The sequence below is a fragment of the Cyrtonyx montezumae genome, unplaced genomic scaffold, assembly GCF_038088225.1.
Source record: "Cyrtonyx montezumae isolate F1298 unplaced genomic scaffold, pur_monq_1.0 scaffold_44, whole genome shotgun sequence".
Lineage (NCBI taxonomy): Eukaryota > Metazoa > Chordata > Aves > Galliformes > Odontophoridae > Cyrtonyx > Cyrtonyx montezumae.
This window is the reverse complement of record NW_027072050.1, coordinates 1,150,385-1,168,970: the sequence shown is the minus strand read 5'-3', so window position 1 is coordinate 1,168,970 and position 18,586 is coordinate 1,150,385. Positions and strand designations below refer to the sequence as shown.

The window sequence follows — 18,586 nt, the reverse complement described above, 5'->3', positions numbered from 1 at the left end:
ATGCCAAGGTTTGGGAGAGATCCAGGTGCAAGACTACGTGCTTGGACCTGAACCAGAAGCCACACTCAGCCCTGCTGCCTGGCAGTCCCGCACAAGCTCCTCATGGCTGCGTGTGCCACCAGCTCTGCCTGCTGCTGCCTCCCACCTACACGCTCTCACCACCTCTGTGTGTCAGATCTGTACAAGCAAATGATGGCAGTTTTTTTCTCTTCTGGAGAAAGGTGATAGAAGCCTTGGATCCTGGGCAATGTGATTTGAAGGAAGAACTAAAACCAAATGGAAGAGGAGAGTGTTGGGGGCAGGAGTGGTCAATATAAATGACAGACCCACTGCAGTTGGACGACCATGGAGTGATGATCCACATCTTCTTTTGATGGTCATCCACAGACAAAGGCTGTGTCTCCTTGTCCTGAGTCCTGAGCCAAAAGTTGTGGGAACAAAAGGGTTGGCAGGAGTTCTACAAGTGAAGAGTGACTGGCAAACAATTACACATACCCAGATCGACAGCATCCCTGAGCTTTTGGCAGACTTTAGCTGTCTGAGCAAACCCAGAGTCCCAGAGAGCAGTATTTGGCCATTCCCAAGCACCATGAGTGAGAAAGGCAGTCAAGCCCTGGGAGAAGGATACCCCTCTGAACACAGTTTCTCCCATAAGATGTGACTGCTTTGGCAATATGTGACTCATGTCATCTGTCAAACAGCAGGGCATTCCACATGTAGATACTTATGAAAGAAAATCCTCATGAAATAAAGAAAGATGATAAATTGGTCTTGGCCTATGGGAACTCCAAGGGAGCAAAGGCAGATGTTCAAGCAGGAGACATAATGGAAGGGAAACCAGGGGTGATATCCACTGCTATGTGCTCAGGTGAAAAGCAACTCATCCCATCTCTTTCATGTGCTCAGAAAGGAAAAGACTACATAGTTTCACTGGCTGTTGTTGGCATCAAGAATTATGGATTAGAAGCCCAAGTTGCATGTAGATGCTGGGAGGTGTTGCAGTCCCACTCCATGCTGCTTCCTTGTTATTATTTCACAATTCCCCAGTGCAAAAATCCATTCTGTAAAAATTAATCACCAAATCATAAAAGCAAAATGCTCCATAGTTTCCCTTCAGCACAGTGCAGCATATTCCCTTCCTGCAATAAAGTAATTCATTGTAAATATCCAGAAATAACAATCGTATTTCCTGTGCAATCCATCTCAGATGCTAATTGAAATGCTATTCTGTGGTTTTGTTTGTTTGCTTGTTTTTCAGAGATGCTTACAGAAAACATTCTCACACTTAATCACCACAGAGACCTCACATTGCCTGGAGCAAAGGACCACGAGTGGCCTCCCTGCAATATCAATATTGCTTTGCTAGTCATCAATCTTTTGGCCAGGACTGGAAATATGTGAACAAACCATTCCTAAAATCCTTCCTCATATATGGAAGAGTCATAGGAGCCCCTTAAGGTCTGTGGTGACACTGGTTGTGGAACTGTGTGACCTGCAAGCCAGAGGAGCTGCTCACACAGGGGTGCCTCAGGACCCCCTTGCTGATGGGTGGCCACTGGCAGAGCTGAGGGGCTCTACACTGTGCAATCCATCCCAGCCAAACTTGACTCCCATTACACCTCTTTCCAGCCTAGTATAGCTCAACTCAGTCCAACCCTATTCAACTTCCCCATGGCCCCACAACCATGGTCTTCATGTGCCTCACACATGATTAGCCACAGAGCTTTGCCACATCCTTGCCCATGACATCTCAGGGCAGCAAGGAAGAGATGCAACATGCAGATGGGCAACAGGTGCTGGGACATTCAAACACTGGGACACACATTCAGCAAAAGCCACCTGGTTAGTCAACACCTGAGGGTCTGCCAACAATCAAAAAGTATTTCTTACTGCAGAAGGAGATGAAGTCCCTGTAGTACACACACAGAACATGATGGGTAGGACAGCCGTGGCTATTCCTGCATCGAGCAAAGGCAAGATTATCCATGAGATTCTTTTGCTCAACGACCTGAGTGCACATGGTGAGTAATGCAGAAGAATGGGGAAGTCAGTTGTGTACCTCAAGGTGATTTGATGTTCGGTGAGGACAGACAATAATTTGAATTCTGTGATGTTAATTGCTATATAATACTGAATGTCATCACTACTGGTGTTGCTATACACCCTATCAATGGTATTGCAGTGTGAATTAACCAGACTAAAGAAGAATGAATTATGATGGAACCAGAAATGGCTTCAGCACGCAGCAGTCTAACTCTGTGCATCATCCCTCCTACCCTGAAGGAATATAGTGAAAGATGGAGCCCAAAGTCTTGGACTAAATGAACTCCATGGGTGACTCAGCAACATGGGTATAGATTATACGAATGGTATGTGTGTGTACAAAGGCTGCTCTGAAAGTAATACCTCCTGTTTTATGGTAATGACTGGCAGTGTTAGAGGTGAATGTTGGTGGTACAGCAGCAGAGGCTGGACCTTCCCACCAATACCCTGTTATATTTTGTTGTCATGGGACAGATGGCAGCAGAGGGGACAGCCTGGAGAAATGGCATCTGACATGTAAGTGTGGATGAAGCAGATGAAGCGTGGAATTGAATTCCTCCATGTGAAACAAATGGCACCTGTTGACATTCATGAACACTTACAGAACATTTACGGAGACCAAATAGTGGATGTGAGCACAGTGAGGGATGGGAGGTGGGTTTCAGCAGTGGTGACAGCAACAGTGGTTCACCTCCGCTGGTGCAGATTTGTATGAGTGAAGCTTGTAGCTCTTGTTAATCACTGATGAGAATGCACAGCTAATGGTGGTGGCTCTGTTGAAAAAGAGTGTTTTGTAGCTGAGAATTTGTTCTGTCAAATGGTGTTATTGTGTTCTTTGGGTCTATTGTATTTTCCAAGGAAATAAATAGGAGGCATTACTTTTCAGAGCAACCTACATGTATGTATCAAAAAGCAAAGGTGATGGTATGTATGGAAAGATTTGGAATGTATGGGAAAGTGTGGGATCTGAACGTGACATAAATGATACAGAATAAGGTGTGGATATTGTCTCAGTTTCAGAGTTGTTTTCCTTTATAGTGTCTGGTATGACTCTGTTTTGAGTTTAGGAGAAAAGCAATGTTGGTAACATACCAAATTTCCCATTGTAGCTGAGAAGTGCTGCACAGAGTCAGGGTCTTTCCAGTTTTCCAGCTCCTCATACTGTCAGCAAGGGAGCTGGGGGGGCACAAGGAGCTGGGAGGGGACAGAATCAGGACAGCTGTCCTACAGTGTCCAAAGGGATGTTCCATACCATATGACAGCGTGCAAAAAAAGATGTATAACACTGGAAAGTTGGCCAGGGGGGAGCTGCTGCTTGGGGACTGGTTGGGCATTGGGTGGCTGCTGGTGAGCAATCACACTGTGCATCGTCTGCTCTAGAAATATATTATTATTATTATTATTATTATTATTATTATTATTATTATTATTATTATTATTATTTCTCTCTTTTCCTTTTAATAAATAGCTTTTATCTCAACCTACGAGTTCTACTTTTTTTCCTGACTCCCTCATCCCTCAGGGAGGGTGAAGTGAGCAAATGGCCGCGTGGTGCTGAGCTGCCATGGGTTAAACCACAGCAATTGCGGCAGAGGTTGCGGCTGCATGTCAAAGAGCTCCTGATGATCTTATCTCCTTTAAATTGGTATGCATTGCTTGTGCAAACACAATTACATCAGATGAATGCTCTCTCTGGTGTTATGGACCACAAAGGATTTCCCTAGCTGGGATTATCTCCAGCAGAGCAAGTTGCATCTGGGACATCAAGTGGTGTCTTTGCACTGAGCAAGAGCCAAAGAGGAGCAGAGAGCAGGTCTCCCTGACCAGAGTAACAGATCCCACGCTGTGGGATTATTTTGCTTAATGATAGAAATTTTGAATAGAACTGTTTTCTTCTAAGAAAATTCTGCAAGAACTCTGAAGATCAGACATCACAGAACCATAGAATGGCTCAGGCTGGTCACTGGGAGATGGGATGAAGATGAACCATGTCATGTCCTGGTTCAAATTCCACCCAGTGCTGCACAACATGGGATTCTCTGCATAAGGAGGGACATAAGATTGTATATACTATCCTCTTCCAGCACTGTACTCTATTCCCTTGTCTTTGAGAAGTGTTAGGTCCGTGCTGGAAGCCTAATTCCAACTGATCCAATATGTTTGTCTTTAAATTTCCTTCTGCATCACATCTTGCACAGCTGCTATCCCAGCAAAGCACCAGGAGAGGTGGTTGGGGCTAACTTACCCTCACTGTGTAGGAAGCAAATGAGCTTGTTCTGCCAGGACTTGAAGGGTTTGACAATTAAATGAGGTTCAGTCTTTGCATTATCTCACCACTCAGACAAGCACTTTTGAAAGAAAAAAAGCAGAGTGTTTCTCTAATCAAAAATCTATTCACCTATGAAATTCAATAAATTGGACCTCTGTACTTTTTTTTTCTTAGTGCTGACAAAGTGATATTGTGAAATACTGCAGCTGTAGTGATGGGTAAAGCCCTTTGGCATAGAATGAACGTTTTTGTCTTCGAGGACAGTGACTGGAAATGCACAACTGGAGAGTTCAGTTCAAAGCAAAAACAGTTGCCCATGGCTCAGTGAAAATCATTATTTATTCATGCAGTTTTCATCAACTGAAGATTTTAATTTAACTGTCAGTGGCAAAGGACTTAATGAAAATTAACCTCTGACTTATTGTGAGACTGGATTGCAACAAACACCAGCACTGCTTCAGAAAGACAGGACGACTCAGGAAAGTTTTATCATCCCTCAGCTGTCAGATGATAATGCACTGAGCTGAGCAGACTGCACAGAGTGAGGCAGGAAGGACTGAGCCAGGCCAAACACACTAGCTCCCCTTTGACACCTTGTCACTAACAGGTCTCATGGCACACTCTCATACCCTTTCCTGGAAAGTACTCAGCACTGGCCTGAACCTTCCTGATGAGGAAATATTTCTCAATATACCTGAGTGACAATGAGGGAAGAGTGTGTCCCTTCCACTGCTAATTCAGAGTACTTGGGAGCAGCTGAATCCTCTGTAATGGCAGCTTATGAAGCAGAGAATCGCACCTCATCACTCTTTCCTCAGAGCCAAGTTCAGCTTTGCAAAGCTATTATGGATAACGTGAAGGATGCTTTATAGCTGACCTATTCTTCCATAACTGCACATGTTGAGAATTCTCTTCTCAGTGCATTCTGGCCTCAGAAGCTACCAAGAGCTCTCTTAAACATTACTGAAAGAGGGAAAGGAACTATTGACTTCCAAAGACAGTATGGTTCAGGGAGTAGACCCCTCCATGCTCCAGATGGATGGGAGTGGGTAGGTATTGTGGGGAGGCACTGAGGGCAATCTACAGGACAAGGAGGTGCCAAAGAACAATCTGTGTACCTCAACATCAGTACCATCTATGAATCAACTGAGAGACCAACAGAGAGCCCTGGCAAGAACCTCTTGCTGCAGCTGCAATGTTAGATTTAATATGACATAGTCTACCTAGGCTTCAGCAAAGCCTTTAGTACTGTCTCCCACAGTACTGGAGAAGCTAGCAGCCCGTGGCTTGGGCAGACATACTTTTTCAGGGTAAAGAACTGGCTGGATGGTCAGACCCAGAGAGTGTTGGTGAATTGAGTTAAATCCAGCACGTGATCAGTCATGAGTGGTGTTTCCTAGGGGTTGGTACTGGGGTCGGTACTATTCAATGCCTTTACTGATGACCTAGAAAAGGGCACTGAGTGCATCCTCAACAAGTTTGCAGATGACGTCGAGCTGGCAGGATGTGTCAGTCTGCCTGGATATAGGAAGTCTCTACACAGTGATCTGGATGACTGGATAGAAGGGCTGAGGCCAATGGGATGAAGTTCAACAAGACTAAGTGCAGGGTCCTGCTCTATGGCCACAACAACCCCAGACAACGCTACAGGCTGTATTAAGGAAACAAAATTGGTGGAGGTGGAGATCGGACTCTTTTCCCATGTAACTAAAAATAGGGCTCAAGTTCTGCCAGGGGAGATTAAGGTTGGACATTAGGAAATAACTTATTTCCTGAGGGAGTGGTGAGGCACTGGAAGGGCATTCCCAGGCCCTGGAGCACCTCCAGGGGTGGAGACCCTATCCCTGGAGGTGCTCCAGGAAATGTGCAGATGTGGTACTGAGGGCCATGGTTTAGTGGGAAATACTGGTGATAGGTGAACGGTTGGACTGCATGAACTCGGAGGTCTTTTCTAACCTTGGTGATTCTGTGATTCTATGTGTGACAGTTCTGAGAACAGGCAGGAATTTTGTGGAAATTATATGAAGATTGAATGTATATAAAAAGGGTGACACAGCCTTGGGGTGTGCATGCTTTGTGGTGAGGTCCCCATGCATCTGGCACTGCAATAAATGTTGGCTTTCTAAACTATCATTTGTTTTGGAGAATTCTCTTGGTTACAAGTTTTGCTAACAACGCAGTCAACCAGGTACCCACAGCTCATGACAGTCCTCAGCAGGCCAGGAACAGCAGCAGTCACAGCCAGCCCCAGGGAGAGCCAACGCACACCAAGGAAGACACACAGAGATATTGTTCCTGGGAGGTGAAAGGCGAGCGTGGTGCAAAGCAGAGCCAGCACGATCGGCTGCCCCACTCCCTGTGCATTCCATCTGTTTTCATTGGACAAGACAGAAGAACCGCAAAGGTCAAAATGGTGATTTGTGGTGAGACAGATCAAGACACTAACATGCAGCCCAGATTTAGCAGCCAGCAATTTAACCGAGATGCTGGTGAGCACACATATGCATGTAGTGTCTTTTATACGGGGACAGACACGCTGTAGTGATTTTGACATGGAGATAGTGGTGCATTGAGAAGTCAGCGATCCACATGACTGTTAACCTGAGAAGGCCCAGGCCTGTTCTGTGTGCATCCAGCAAGCCTTCATGCTGTGTAGTGCTGCACAAATCCCTTGGTAGCAGGAGAAGCTGAGACAGCTCGTTGTGGCAGAGCTGCTGGGGATGACGTGGCCTTGCTTCTACCTAACAGCACGGCAAGAAGTTAACATATAAACTGCCTCTTTCATGTAGAAGTTGTGAAGGCAGCAGGCACAAAATAGAAAGTCCTTTACTGTGGACTTTACCAAAGGGCCCTTGGGGCCTGATGTCCCCCAGAAGCACAGTGCCAGGAACTGCTCGCGGCCAGCAGCGGTAATTGCACAAGAAAAGCAGCCAGGCTGTGATACAATCGTGCAGGGTTTGGTCCAACCGCTCAATCAGGGCTGCGAAACTCTGACACTCAGTGGAAAGCACTCCTGTTCTTAAGTACTCCCACAAAACTTCTCCCAGCATTACTCTCTCTACTTGCAAGCCCAAGGAGATGGCGCTGACACGAAGGACCTGGCTGCCACTGTGCTGTGAAGCAGAGGGAACATGCCTGCTTCATTCTAATTAGAATGAGTCATTAAATAAAACATCCCCTTCCTGACAGTTGCATGCGTTACTGAAATAGCTGTATTAAAACTGCCTTGTCAGGGGACAAGAAGTGTCTTTCTGTTGGGATTATACAGCCATGTGATAATCCCTTGCCTTTGACAACATCAATTAATTACTTCAGAGTCATTTGCAGTAATAAAGTAACTTCTTTCCTCCTTGTTAATCTGGAGCATAGCTGATGAGTAAATAGCGGTATCTGGGCATGCAGTGCCCAGCTTGTGACCCCCAAGGCCAGGCTCTGTGCTAACTGATGGCTGAATTTGCCTCCCTGGAGGTCTCAGAGTGCTGCCCAGCCGAGCCTCATACTGTAGATCTGCAGGAACCTAAGTGCTGTTTGACATAGCACCAGGGTCTCCTGGTGTTATGTCCTCCTCCTATGTCACAGACTGAGATGAAATCATTGCTCTCCAGCACCACCCTGAATTTTCAAGCTGCAAAAGACATCATGCCTTATAGGCTAACTGATTTCTGCAAATGGGCCTGACATCCCCAGTTCCACTTAGACACCAGGTCAAACCAGGTTACCACTAGACAGAGCAGCACAGACAGCTGCCCCACATTTTCCCTTAACTCCATGCACTTATCCCAGAGGTGCAGGGATAGCTTCATGTAATGAACAAATATCTCTGTCCAGTTCATCTGTCCTGGGTTGGGGGGCAAGCAGAGGGTGCAAGGCACAAACCAAGCAAGAGACTGAGAATGTGGAAGGCATTCAGATGAGACTGAGAATGGGGACAAAGGTAAGGTATCAATAGTTTCCAAGGACAAGGGAGTACAAATAAACCTAAGAAATTAAAGACTTGAATCTCAGGGAAAAATCTCTTCAGGGCTTTTTGGACAGTTCACAAATAGGGGAAAACTAGGAGCTAAAGAGAGACCAACAAATGGAGAATGCCTCTATGGCTGTCAACAATCATCTCTGAAACATCTTCCTACAATTTACAATCAAAACCAGCTATCTTCTATCAGAGTCAGGGCAGTTCTCTGACAATAAAGAAGGCAATGGGCTGTAGCTCCCCGGTCAGCTTCTTGTTGAATGGCATACTGGGGTATTACATGGATGTCTCCTAGCCCTGTCCTCTGTCCTTCCTTGAGCTTTGACAGTGCAGAGTCAGGAAGAGGACATGGACACAGAAATATCAACAAAGGTCCAAGTGTTCAGTCCCACCAGCCATGAAAGCACAGTCTTGGTGACTGCCTCTCTCAAACACTTGTTGGCAGCAACTGAGCCATCAGCAATAATGACCTTGCAGCTTTCTTTGTGCTTTCTTCTTGTCATGGATCTACACAGATAACTTTATATCTAATCTAAGACAGGTTATTTCCTCAATGATACTCTATGCCTGGGGACACGTATCTACCTGACTCTGGAAGTGATTCTGTCAAACTCAGACCCAGACAACTGCACAGGGAGAAGCATCCCAAAAGCAACATGGTTTCAGCAGATATGTTCAAATAAAGTGTTAACCCAGGTGACATAGATACTCAGGAATACAAAGTGTTGACACTTTCAATGGGACACATTAAGACGGTTCTAGATAATTCACGCAGAGAATTTAGTGATAAAGAGAAACATTTCCTGAGTAGGCTCCTTTGGAAAGAATTTGTCACCATCAATAAATTGATGGGAGATTTATTCCTGCCAGCCTGAATAGTGCACACAAAGTAATATGATTTGTCCAAACTCTTTAACATGCTGTTCTCCTTGATTTAAAGTCTGTTGAACAATCTTTATTTTCTTGGCACATTATCAATTCAGATTCTGGCTTTGATGGGAAGGAGCTGAGATGCTTCTAGAGTCTGTAATTTGGGAATGAAAGAAGGAAAGGGCAAATAGAAGGACTTAGGCAGCAAAAAATCATCCCAGTTTAACTCCAGACTGGGATTAAGCAAAGGTTACCTGTGTCTTGCACAACTCCTATGTGCAAGGATTCATGAATAAGCACGGAAACTCACCATTAATGGCAAGGAAAAGGTGCTGCCTGAGAACAGCAGTTAAATTACATGGGTCACTCCAAAAGCAATGCCTCCTATTTATGTCCCCAGAAATTACAAGAGATCCAAAAAGCACAATAACAGTGGTGACAGAGCACAGCTAGTGGTGCTGATTATGCTGAAAAATAGTGTTTTGTATCTGAGAATTTGCTCTGTCAAACGGTACTCTTGTGCCCTTTGGATCTGTTGCAGTTTCCATGGAAATAAAAAGGAGGCATTACTTTCAGGGGAAAAGTACATCCCTGGTTTTGTGCCAGCAAAATCTTCTCGTCCAGAAGAAGCTGCATCTGTCCTGCTGGTCCACTAATGCCACGTTGTGTTCAAAGGTGGCTGCACCTCTACTGGGACTACATGTTAGACTAGAGCCAAATGTGAGGAGGAAATTTTTACAGAGTTGGTGATGCCCCAGCACAGCCCAAAGCTGTGAGTGCCCCATGCCTGGAGGTGCTCCAGGCCATGGATGTGCACTGGGCAACCTGAGCAGGGGGGATGGGGGGACTTTAGGGTCCCTTCCAACCCAACCGTTGTGTGATTCTATGATTGTATGAATATTCTCAGACAAAATAGGGTTGTGATGAGAAGAATATGCATCTGTGATTTAAGGGAAAATTAAGTGATGGAGGTGGTGTGACCTCACACCAAGCTCTGCCCACAGTTCAGGAAGAGCAAAATCTTTAGAGATGTGATTAAATCTGGGCTGGGTGCCATGGCAACCTGCTCTGGACACAGGCCTGCTCGCAGCCTTGTAGCACCATGGGAGCAGACGGAGGTTGGTGAGTTCTCGATGCTGATGCATGGGTGAATGCAACAGGCACCATGCACTGCAATGGGGATTTCTGTCCCCACTGCATCTACAAGAGGGATTCACTGCGTTTCTCACTCAGGTGTGGCTGTTAAGTATTTGAGGATAAATAATTTTGAGCAAAGGACTGTTAAGGCCTAGAGTGATGGACAAGGTGATGGAAGAGATGAGAAAGTATGGGCAGAGCAGAGTCCAAGAGTGACTGGCTTGGGGCATGAAGAATGCCCATATGTTCTCTGTTGGGAAAACGTCAGCAGTTCCCTCTGTGGCAGTAGAAGAGGTCAGAAGGTTTTAGGGATGGTAGAAGTGTCTCTGCTGTGCCTGAAGGAAGATGTCTATGGTTGCACCAAGACACAGCATAAGATGGAAGAGAACTGTCTGCCGAAGTCGAGCAATTAATTTTACAGCCTTGTAGGTCTGTTACTTTTCTAAATTATCCAGCACAGCCCTGAGGAGTCAGCTCAGCAGCCTCAGAAACAGTGACTCTATACCTTGGTTTCATCACTGACTGTAATAACACAAACAGAAGCTAAGCATCCGCTGCTGGGGAACCTAGCGGCATGCTGTAGGGCTGCTGGCTTTCATAGATGTTCACTGTGAGTTCTTCCAGTCAGCAAAAACTGAAGTAATATTACACAGCCTGCTCAGGCACATGGAGATTAAAGGCAGAAAGATTCCTGGGTGTACAAGGGCTGCTCCAAAAGTAATGCTTCCTGTTTCATGATGTGGACCCACAACATCAGAAGCAGATGTTGGTGGGATGGCAGTAGAGATTGAACCTTCCCACCAATATTCCGTTACATGTCATTGTTGTGTGACAGATGAGGAGCAAATGAGGAACAAATGGCACCCATTGACATTCATGGGCACTTGCTGAACATTTATGGAGAACAACCAGTGGATGCAGGCACACAGTGGGTGGTGCATTTCAGCAGTGGTGACAGCAACAGTGGGTCACCTGCACTGGTGCAGATTTGTATGAGCATGGCATGCAACTCTTGTTCATTGCTGGTGAAAATGCAGCTAATGGTGGTGGGTATGTTGAAAAAGTGTTTTGTAGCTGAGAATTTGTTCTGTCAAATAGTGTTATTATGCTCTTTGCATCTGTTGTAGTTTCCATAGAAATACATAGGAAACATTTCTGTCAGAATGGCCTAAATGCTCTTTCCTCCTTTGACTCATTTCTACTCTTCCAGCTTCCAGCAGGAATTCTTGGTATTATGGCTTAAATACATATCCTTGTCTGTGGCACAGTTATATCCAACTCATTATCTTGATCCTTCAGACCTCCTCTTTCTTATGGGTCAAGCTCCTTGTTAACCCCATGATCCTCTTATTGACGTCCCAGTGTTTTAAACTTCAGTGATACCTCTCAGACTGCCATATTCCTTTTTTTTTTTTTCAGCACATTTCTTTCTTCACTGAGTCTGATCATTAACAAAATCTGAATGCCATCAGTCCTTAAGAGGCAAGGAGTAAGGAACTTCATGAGAACATTGCTTGATGCTCCCTTTACAGCAAAACCCTTCACATCTTCCTCTCTGGCTGGCAGCTCATCCTGCTTTGCTCACCATCACCCCTAGTCTGAGTACTGATTTCTCAACATGCCAAGTGCTTTGCTAAAATTCTGGTAGGTTACATTAATTTGAATTTCTTTCTCTTAGCAGTGATTTTATTGAAGAGAATTTAGTCTGGCTGACACAGTCATACTCAGTACTGAAGCATATCATTTCCTGTTTATGTTTTTTATTTTGTTCCCCGCTTACTTTAGAAGCCTTGAGTGCTGATGTAACTGGACTATACGGAATGTGTTATTGCTTTTATCTCTATTTTAATGTCTTCAGTCCAGTAAAGACATTTGCTGTTCTCCAGAATAATCCGTGGCCTGCAATCCTGTATTCTGCCTCAACCCAACCATTAGCAATGTCAGCTAAGGATTCCTGACCAGGACATCTGTGCCTGCTGTGACCTAGATAGTCTACTCAACAGTGAGGTTTGCCTTACATCCAAAGACAGGCACAGAACTAGTGTCTGACACAGAGCCTTCTGCCTCTGGTGTCTCAGGAAAGTTCTGCTAAAAATACAAAATTTTCACTTAGTAGATTGTTGTCCTTCTAAGATTACTTTTGGGTGAGTGTCAGGAAGCCAACGTGCTTAACATGCCCTGAGGTAGTTCCTCTTCAGTGCAGATCTTTAAGATTCTTTTTATTTTTTGAAAACTGAACAACAGACTGTGCTGCTGGTAACTGAATAATATCCTTAAAACTTGCACATGCATTTAGCCATTGCTTATCTAGCTTCATCTTTTAGTCCTTGGGCCTAGTGATGTTTTTGCTGGGTAGAACAAGTTGGTATTGCTCTTATGTTCTCCAGTCAGGCACTAATATCCTCTGATAAGTCACCTCTGACAATCTGAACTTACACAGAAAAGCCTCTTTTGCCCATCTTCACTCACCAGCCTCATTCTTGACTGATTTCTCTCCAATTTATTAATATCCTGATCAGCCTTAGTGACTAATGACAATAAACATATAGCCCTGCTATTGCTCAAGATTAGTTCTCCAGACAAGGATCTCATCTGAATATTTGGCATGACCATGCACTGGAAATCCAGTTATTCATTAAAGGCTGGAGACAGAATGACCAAAGAAAACAGCCCTGCAGCAGAGGCCTTGGAGTCTTGCTGGAAAAGTTGAACAGAAGTCAGGCATGTGCCCTTGAGGAGATGAAGGCCAGCTATTGTATGATATAGAGTAGCTGTGTGCTGAACCAATGAACCAAAACAAAGAGCTTCACTGGAGAGTGAAACAAAGGAGTAATGAAAAGGGCAATAGGTGCCAGAGCTGAAGGACTGGTTTGCAAGAGCTCTGACAACTAGTGAAAACATCTAGAAATGACTCTGAGATGACACCCAACATACTTCTTGGCAGAACCAATTTTCGTGACCATTCCAGATGCCACAGTCACTTCTTTATCAGTCAGAATCCATGAGGGTAGAAATCAAACTGTTGCAAAAGATTCCCTGTGCACAACACTTCAGATAGTCACCATCTCAGATTTCTGATTATCACTTAATAGAAGACAATGATCCATCCTCAAACTGGCAGAGATTCTTTGATTTTATCACTAAACAGGAATCTGGGCAGCTTGGGGCCCCTTCTAAGCCCTTCTCTGGACTACAGATACCTGTATCTCCACTCCAAGCCACACAGAAACTGGTAGCAGCTGTCTTCCTTTGGCTTTGTAATGTGAGTTGTAGGCAGCAGGCTGGCCACAAGCCAGCCCTTGTGGCCAAGAGGCCAATGGCATCCTGGAGTGCATGAAAAAGAGCATGACCAGCAGGTCAAGAGAGGTGATCCTCCCTCTCTACTCTGCCCTGGTGAAGCCACATTTAGAGTGCTGTGTCCAGCTCTAGGCTCCCCAGTGCAAAAAAGACAGAGATCTCCTTAGAAGCAGTCCAGTGGAGTGCCACAGAGATGATGAAGGGCCTGGAGCATCTCCTGTATGAGGAAAGGCTGAATGACCTGGGATGTGTTCGTCCTGGGGAAAGGAAAAATGAGAGGGGATCTGATTAATGTTTGTAAATATCTGAAGAGATGTGGGAGGTAAATGGATGAGGCCAGGCTCTTCTCAGTGTTGCACAGTGATGAGACAAGGAGTAATGGCCGAAATCTTGAACATAGGAAGTTCCATACAAACATGCAGAAGAACTTCTTTAATGTAAAGAAGCACTGGAACAGGATGCCCAGAGAGGTTGTGGAGTCTCCTTCTATGGAGATATTCAAGATCTGTCCATACTCCGACCTGTGTGACCTATTGTAAGGTACCTGCTTTAGCAGGAGGTTGGACTCAATGATCTCTTGAGGTCTCTTCCAACACCTGTGAATCTGTGAGTCTGTGATTCTGTGATTTGTCCCCCCATCACGCTCTGGTATCAAAAGCCACGAGTGAGTCATGAGCAGAAGCTGTGTAGCGAACTGACTTTGAGCAAGTGTTTTTGATTGGGAGTGACTCAGTTAGAAATACTTAATTATTAATTTCTAGAGTCAAGACCTTAGCAAAGTTGCTGGGAACTGATCGTTTTTTCTTGGGGACTGCATAAAAATATAGACATATTCCCTTGTCCAAATACCCAAACACCAAGAGCATCTACACTCCAAACACCCTCACACCCCCACTCCCAGCACACGCTGTGTACACGCACATCCACATGCACGCAGCCTCTGTCTGCATGCTGGCATGCAACATGTCTGCAGAATATACACCCTCACCATCTACACATTCATCCCCTCCCACTTACACATCTGATGAGTGTGCACACAGTCCAGAATACCTCCACAGACTTTTCTTTTACTCCATGGACAGGCCAGACTCATGCATCATGGATGTGCACCCACACCCCTCACTTGATCCATCAGCTCTGTTGTTTCTCTTTCTGAGTGTCCATAGTAAGACTGGGACATCTGGTTCCTTGGTCCTTACATCTAATTCACCCTACACGGGAATATCCCAACACATCTTATTGCCTCTTCCAAGGCCTTTCCCATAAATCTCAAGTCTCAGGGATTAGAAAGTGCCCTTCCAGCCTATTTCATACTATCACTGAGCTACAGAGTGAGTACCCTGAGTTGGAAAGGACTGACAACAACCATCATTTCCAACTCCTGGCTCCACACAGCACTGACCAAAACCCAAACCCTGTGTCTGAGAGTAGTGCCCAAATGCTCTGTGAGTTCCAGCAGGCTTGGTGTCATGAGCACTTCTCAGCCAGTGGGCTATGCTTTGTTTTAATTCACAATAAAACTAATTTTCCCTGAGTCTATTTTGCCTGAGATGGTAATTGGTAAGGGATCTCTCTTCCTTATCTTGACCCACAAACTTATTCATCCTACGTTCTCCACTTAATCATTTGAAAAAGGGGAGTACAAGACAGCCAATTCCAACCCACCATGAAACTGCATGTGCTGCTTACAGTATGTATTATCTATTATGACTCCTTTAGGAAAATTCCTATGCTACTGGGAATTCATTGTCAAGGCTTGTGTAAACTTTTAGGTACCCACAGTTTCATCCAGATTTTTGAAGTACTGCTACATTAATGTTTTGCTATGTAGCAATCAAATAAAGGCTGACCATATAATATTTTATAATAATTTTATTTTGTAATATTTACTGAGGATAGTTTCATTCATAAATGAATGAACCATTTATATTATGGAATTGTTTTAACTATTAGCAGATAACATGACTATGTTTCATTAGATTACTATGTTTTAATGCAAATAATTTCAGTGTCTAAAGAAGGCTAGCAATACTCTTCTGAGTACCTGAAATTTAAGAGCTATACACATAAGCTATCTTGCTCTAAACTGTTCTAATCTGGGCCACATATATCTAAAGACAAAGAAAGACAGAAAGTGATTTGTGGTGGGAAATATCCTTATACATACATTCTGAAGGAGACAAAGAGCCCAGTGAGATAAAATGCAGTAGGGTGAACTTAACCTTGTGAATATCATCCTTGATATGTATTTCAGAAAATATATATGCCTTGTTGAAGGAAGAGGCAGTTTCATTAAAAAAATTAATTAATTATGGGATTTATGTGAGTATTTGCAGCCAAGAAGTTGTAAGCATAATAAGTAACTCACTTCTTCCAGCCATTGGGGGTAAGTGGGAAGGAAAAATAACCACAGTGACATAGGCTGACTTAACAACAGGGATCAATACCTATTAGTTTAAGAATTGTTATATTAGTTTAGCAAAAGAAAACAGTATGTGCTTGTTCAGTTTATCTTTGCTTAGAATGTGGAGTCTTGTTTTGTTCAAGCAACATCTTGCTCCACTGATGTCACAACAGACAACTGTTGTGAACATCTACGTAGTATGTACTGGGAGCTTTCTGTCCACCAGGTAAAAGGATTCCTCTTCGGTTTCATATAAACTGTTTTAAGTTATAGAGTACCAAGAGAAAAACTTGGTCATTTTGGCATAACAAGCAATGGAAATTTGGCAAACTGGAGAAAAACAGCTGGAAGGTGGGAAAGGATCATGGTGAAGAAACTGATGATGGAATCAAGGGGATGAAGAACAGGGTCTTAATACCACCAGTGGGCCACACTGCACATGCTCAAAGTACACCAACATGCATTAATGAGCCCTTGAAAAAAGAATGAATTCCACATTTCTGGGAAGTGTACTGCAAATGTATATCTTAACTGTATAAATGTAGCACCTGAACTCCGAGAGGGTGCGCACGGCTTGCCAAGTCACCTGGTACATACTGTGAATTAAAAGAATTCCTGGTTTCTAACACCACGTTGGAGTTAAAGAGTTTTCTATCTCGACATTATGGTGGCAATATGTCATGGCTTTATGATTTTTGGTATTGGTATTCCACATTATAACATCACGTAGTGCATTGAGAGTTAAAGAGTTAATGCTCCAGCTCCGTGGATCATCAATAGCTCTGGGTATATCTGTCTCAGAAGGGAAGAACTACGTACCCCAGGGGACTTTGCATTGCTTTGTACTTTTATGTTTTTCCACTCAGAGGGAAAGATAAAAACTGTCTACGTGTCACAAGACATCCTCTTACCTTTGGGATCGACTCAGCAGTGGGTGCTCACTGCCATCTCACCTTCAGCGTTAGCGTAAGGCCTTCAGTTTATCGGACACTCTCTCTTGCTCATTTTATTCGATTTAATAGCTTCAATTCCAATCATATTGTATTATATTGTGTTATTTTGCATTCCGATATCTTATTTAGTAAATTAGCTTTCCTCCTCAGATTGCTGCTGCTGTTTTGTTTCTAGGCCCATCTCCCTTTTCCCTTTTCCCCCTTCCCCTTCTCCAGGATGTGGTTCCATGGGTCCTCTGCCCCAGTCATCACAGAACAAGGCCAAAGAAGTCCATAAACTGTTGACAAAAAACAACTAAAAAATCCCAATAGTCTGCCGTCAGTAGACTTCAGACAGTTTTGTCTCACTTTCCTTCACAGTTTCATTGGTTTTCTGGTCATTAAAGCAGCTTTAAGGCTAGATGGAGCATCTGAATTTTTAGCTTCTGCTCTGAAGTTGAAGAAGACTTCTAGAATGGTCTGAGCTGCTCTCTGTGTCCTGTGAAACAATTCAACATTGCAGATGCAGTGGGGACTGATGTCCAGGGAAAATTCTGCGAGGAAATCAAGAAGGAAGGTAGGGAACATGGCTAAGCAGTCTCCACAGAGATTCTCTACAGGCAGTCTATTTTTTTTTTTAGTTAGCATTTTTCTTCATGTTTTTAGTAGTCCTTAAAGGAAGATGGAGTACATGTCTTCCATCAGCACAAATAATTGGATAGCAGTTTGCAAGATGACTGCTGAAAAAGAGAGTTTTTATGCTTTGTACAAAAAATAAACAGAAATGCTGACTAATTCTTATAAGATAGTATGTAATTGTATTATTTTTAATTAGCAATTAAATGACTTCTTACAGTTAAAAAGTGCAAACAATGCTAAGCAAATTAGGTCTTTACCATTTAATCACCAGGATCTTCTATGAATTATTTATCAAGTGGGCAAATATGCTGCTCCATAGAAAACCACTGCTGCAATTAAAAGATTATAAGTTATTTCATGGTCTGAATTGCTGTCCTGCATATGCAACCATTCATATGCAACAGCATTCATAGCTGTGTTTGGGTATTTCTGTGGATGGATCCAGACTGACTGTAAAAGTGCAAGCAGTGATTTATCCATCCCAACCTGTTCTCCAGAGGTCCTTGTCCTTCCTTGTCATCCCACAGCACTATGGGTCTGCACAGTACCATGAGCATGACTTGCAATGACAAATCAAAGCACACTGCTAGGCAGCTAGAACTATCTTCAGGAAACTTTTCAACAACAAAAAGTTTGGGCTCATGGGAGCATAAAGATGTCTTAATACCACCTGTCCTCAGCAATGAAATAAGTCCTAGGGTGCTCAGAACAGTCACTTGCTTTCTTAAAATGGATTTGATAGGGATTTCTTTAAATAATCTTATCTCACTCATATCTAACCTAAATCTTATTAGCTCCAAATGAAACTGATCATTTCTCATCTTGTCCCAGCAGATGCAATGAAATGTTGATCACTTCATAAAAGCTTTATGTGTTAAGGAGAGTTCACTGCCTTTCTTTGCTGATCAAATTCAGCTTGTTCTTTCAGCACTTCAGGTTCTTTTCAGCCCTGTCAAGTCTTTCTTTCTCCAGCAGAGTGGGAGTGAAGTTCAGAACACAAAGGGCTCTGCAGAAAGGTAACAGGG

General features: G+C 43.7%; 1 protein-coding gene across 1 annotated transcript in view; it reads right to left on the bottom strand.

Moving 5' to 3' along the window:
- CTXN1 (cortexin 1) overlaps positions 1-18,586 on the bottom strand; it is a 47,827-nt gene that overhangs the window by 11,022 nt on the left and 18,219 nt on the right. The gene's annotated exons all lie outside the window — the stretch shown is intronic.